Source organism: Portunus trituberculatus, chromosome 37, assembly GCF_017591435.1.
Source record: "Portunus trituberculatus isolate SZX2019 chromosome 37, ASM1759143v1, whole genome shotgun sequence".
NCBI classification, from domain to species: domain Eukaryota; kingdom Metazoa; phylum Arthropoda; class Malacostraca; order Decapoda; family Portunidae; genus Portunus; species Portunus trituberculatus.
In genome coordinates, this window is record NC_059291.1 from 31,955,804 (window position 1) to 31,961,227 (window position 5,424).

Genomic DNA, 5,424 nt, shown 5'->3' on the forward strand with positions numbered 1-5,424 from the left:
TCCATCTTAGTGGTTTGTGCAGCACGTGAGAAAAAAACATATAAGAGTGACGGCTAACCTAACCTAACCTAACCTAACTCGTACTAAGGTGCATTCTGTCCTACCACGTGTAGTATATAAGAGGTAATACCAACATGTACCTTCGTTACAGACCGACAGCTTTCCTCCTATGTAATCCCATATGATCCTTTCCCGTTGGCTTGCTTGTTTCCCTTGTTTCGGCCGTCCGTTCCCTTCTCATTTCCCTTCTGCTCCCTGCATGCTGTTATCCCTTACACCTACTGCCCCGAGACCTCTTCTGCCTCGCTCCTTGTCTGGCAGTCCTTACCTTTACTCCATCCTTCTAATATTCTAAAGCTGCAGCGAGGATGAAATAGCAGTGTTGTGTCTCCTCAGCTTGTTTCAGGGCACCATGCAGCGCCGTGGAAATAGATGATAGTGTACTCAGAAACATGGCAAATACTCCCCATCTACACAAACGTTCGTACTTTTGTGCTGCATGATGGATAGGTGGGATTTATGAGCCTTTGTGTGATGGGGAGCCAGAACACACACATATATGCACACACACATACACGCACACACACATACACGCACATGCACACACACACACGTTTTATCTCTACGTATTTTGAGTTTTTGCTTCTATTATTGTTCTTGCTTTTTCTTCCTGTCTTCATACCTTAATTTTTCTTGTAATCCTATTCATACTCTCTTTGACCCTCCTCTTCCTCCTCTTCTTCCTTCTTCTTCTCCTCCTCCTCCTCCTCCTCCTCTTTAGATTACAAGATTCATCAAAATACATATTTTTAAACCCTCCTCCTACTCCTCCTCCTCCTCCTTAGATTACACAAGATTCATCAAAATACATATTTTTAAAAGAAAGCAATGATTGATGGCCAAAGTTGATAGGAAAGTGTATTAGATACTTACTAAAAATTCTGAATTGTAGTTGTTCTAGTGAAAACAATACAGGAATTTTCTAAATGAAATATGAAAAATATGTATTATACTTTACACAGAAAAAAAACAGGAAAAACATACCCCGCCAAAAAAAGAAAAAAAAATATATCGTAGAGGGAAGGAACAAGCTACAGATTCAAACACGACCATTCATTTATCATACGAAAAAAAAAGTTGGAGTAATCAGGAGCGTGGCGTCCTGCAGCACAGCACTCACTCACGGGGGTAACACACATTTCCAGATAACATGAATAAGATCAAATTGTTTCAGTTCACATTCAGACGGGGAGAGCGACGCGATAACGAGAAGTAGCAAACTCTAATTAAAAAAAAAAAAAAAAAAAAAAAGACATGAATTCACTCCACTGTTCGCAAAGCCATTTCCAATACGAGGCAGGTGTGTTGGGAGAGACCGGTGGTGTTTGCTGGCCATTTTAAAAAAACAGGTATTTACTATACTATTATCAAAACAATGATTTAACGAAGTATACTGTTATTTCTGTCTTTTATATAGTAAAACAGAGCATCACAGCAAATATTATTCTTGCAGTAAATATCATAACAATTTGTTTTCTCGTGAATTCTACCTATAGTTAGTAATAAACATCACATTTGTCTCTATTAGCATTTAATAAGCCAATAAAGCGTTGTAGGAGGGAATATGGTGCACCTCTCACTCTTTCTAGGCGGCGTGTCGGGGCATGGCGAGGATAAGGTGAAGAGATGGAAGAAAGAAAGAAGGACTGGAGGAAGAAATCATTCTTTTTTTACTTACTTTTCTTACACTCAGTAACACAACACAGACAGCTCTTCCGTAATTACAAGTCTTATGGAAACAACTTATACCTACTTACTCACTATTTCCCTTTATTCTTTACGTCAATCTTTCTCTACTTTATCTCACCTTTATACACGACTCGACTCTTTCTCGTGTTCTTTCTTCCTCCTTACAGACAGATCGATAATTTCTAATTAATATTAAGGTTATCCATGACGTGAATTCAAGAAATGCCTCAGCAATGAGTAAAAGTTGGTTTCTTGGTTCTTTTTTAACGCATTCAGTAATGGGACACATTTTTACCTTGAGATTTGAGTACGAATAGACAATTTTATTGACATCAGAAAGTGTCTATGGAGGTCAGAGGATTACTGGCCACAGTCTTCACTATCTTAATCCCCACAAGAGTTCTGAATTCAGCTGTATAAAATCCCTAAACAGTAACCAGAATGAATATGTGTCATGGCATTGAAGGGGATAAAATGTCCTTTCCATAGCACCCTCATCTTTTTTTCTTTTTTTTTTCAGGTTGTTATCTTCTGTCACATCAATGACCTTGTCTTCGCTCTTAAGTGCTCTCTCTCTCTCTCTCTCTCTCTCTCTCTCTCTCTCTCTCTCTCTCTCTCACTAAAACACATGAACTAACATTATTAACAACTATAACAAGCAGAAGCAACACTTAAACTTCGGATTGACTGACTTGAAGGAGGAAGAGGAAGAGGAGGAGGAGCAAGAGGGGAAGGAGGAAGAGGAGGACAGAACTCCATCACAATCTCATTCATGCGTTCACTTTACCAACTAGAGAGAGAGAGAGAGAGAGAGAGAGAGAGAGAGAGAGAGAGAGAGAGAGAGAGAGTCGCAAAATCAACTGAAATTATGAACCAGGAAGAGACAAAATGAAAAAAAAACTAAATAAAAAATGTCATTACACACACACACACACACACACACACACACACACACACACACACACACACACACACACACACACACCGGTAGCTCAGTGGTTAGAGCGCTGGCTTCACAAGCCAGAGGACCGGGGTTCGATTCTCCGGCCGGGTGGAGATATTTAGGTGTGTCTCCTTTCACGTGTAGCCCCTGTTCACCTAGCAGTGAGTAGGTACGGGATGTAAATCGAGGAGTTGTGCCCTTGTTGTCCCGGTGTGTGGTGTGTGCCTGGTCTCAGGCCTATCCGAAGATCGGAAATAATGAGCTCTGAGCTCGTTCCGTAGGGTAACGTCTGGCTGTCTCGTCAGAGACTGCAGCAGATCAAACAGTGAAACACACACACACACACACACACACACACACACACACACACACACACACACACACACACACACACACACACATCATAAACTTCTGTGCTACTTTCTGAGACCATAACTACACGGTACCGTCTCTCCGTCTCTTCGTCCGTTGCCATCTTTCATGTTTCCGCTAAAAAGACCGCAACCAACCTCTCTTTTCCTCTCCCCCGCCAAAAGCCTGCTGGTCACTCCAAATATATCAACAAGAGAGACGAAAGTACCACACTCGAGCAAGACGAGGAGGAGGAGGAGGAGGAGGAGGAAGATGATAATGATATAAAGAAGGCTAAAGGAACGAGGAGGAGGAGAAGGAGGAGGAGGAGGAGGAGGAGTAGGAGGAAGAGGATGATGATATAAAGAAGGCTAAAGGAACGAGGAGGAGGAGAAGAAGGAGGAGGAGGAGGAGGAGGAGGAAGAGGATGATGATATAAAGAAGGCTAAAGGAACGAGGAGGAGGAGGAGGAGGAGGAGGAGGAGGAGGAGGAGGTGTTTTATATGACAAACAAAGCTATTTCATTCAGTAACGGAAAGTAGAAAAAGGAAGGAAAGTAGGAGAAAGGATAACCGAAAGGAAGTGGCCACGGGAGAGCTGGCCAGGGTAGGACTGGTGGTTGTCAACAAGGATGTTCAGGATAGGTGTGGCCTCAATGTACCATCAGGTGGGAAGATATGGCTAGAGGGGATGTGGCTAGTGAAGGTCAGGTGAGGTGATTGCAGGGCAGGAGTCTCAGCCAGCGAGTCCTACATCATTCATCAGGAGAATCTTTATGAAGGGAAGGGGAAGGAGAACAGGAAGTCAAGGAAAACAGTCAGATTTTACCCTTTTTTGCCAATGACAAGTATTGAATCACTGTGACGCTGCAACACTACACACACTTATACAACGAGAATGTGAGAATGATACAATACAACCAGCAGACAACAAGGGGAGGGAGGCTTGAGGATCACCACTGTTCATCAACACCGCCAAGGCCTCAAACTTGCCGCTTGTCCCGCCACTCATCGCATAACACCCACTAATACCTTCCCTTCAGCCACAGCCGCACTCACGCTCTGAAACACTCTATGCACGTATTTCAGTGTCTCAAGATGGGATCACGTTTGTCCAGAAACATCAAGAGTTTAATTAGAAAATGGTGATTTTACTGCGGCTTTTCTTCAACCCCCCTTCTCTCTCTCTCTCTCTCTCTCTCTCTCTCTCTCTCTCTCTCTCTCTCTCTCTCTCTCTCTCTCTCTCTCTCTCTCTCTCTCTATATATATATATATATATATATATATATATATATATATATATATATATATATATATATATATATATATATATATATATATATATATATATATATATATATATATATATATATATATATATATATATATATATATATATATATATATATATATATATATATATATATATATATATATATATATATATAAAACAGCGATGGATTTTTGACGTGGAAAGCGCAGGCGTAAAATGATCAGTTCTAGCATTCATATGAACATTTTTATTTGCTACGTTTCGGTACCACTTGTACCATCTTCAGGCTATTAATATGCAAAAAAGAATAAAAATAAAAGAAAATTTCAGTCATGTAAATTTATAAAAAAAACTTTCGCAAAAGGTTAGACTAAATAAAAAGGGGACATTACAAATAATGTTAACGGGATGTCAAATAACAGTAAATGGCAAAAAGATTATAAGTAAAAAGTGAGAAGATAAAAAAAAAGAAAAGAAATGTTAAACATTAAAACTATTATAAGAACATATCAAAAGAAAAATACATAAATAGTGAAATTTCACAAGGATCCACCGTGGACTATTGGCTAGAAACAAAGTAAAGATATGGATGACTCGTGGCTCCCAGTGTCAAGATGCTGCACGGACTGGGCAATGCTTCCAAGTATGAGCAGGTCCATGTCTCTGCTGCCACTAAACAAAACGGAGAAATCTGAGCTCTATATCGGGTGATCCTTATCATGGGTGTGGTCCCCAATAGCAGACTGAAGCGGTTTACTAACCGGGCGGTTGGTTCGAACTGATTGGCCTTTGTGTTCAGAAATTCTATTTTATAGATGCCTCTTCGTTTTTCTATCTAAGTATCCTTACAGCTATCACAAGTATACAAGTAAACAACAGAAGAGAACATCTCAACTGGAACGCGACCTTTAAATCTAAAAAAAACTTCTCTACAGCTTTGCCGTACTTAAAAATGACTTGAACGCACAATTGTGGATAGAACAGGCGAAACAATTTGGTAAGTTTATAACATAACGTAAGACTGCTTTTTCCCGTGTAAGTAATTGGAAAGTACATAATATCTCCAGAGGCCATGGCAGGAGATCGCCATCGATTCATACCTTTTCCAT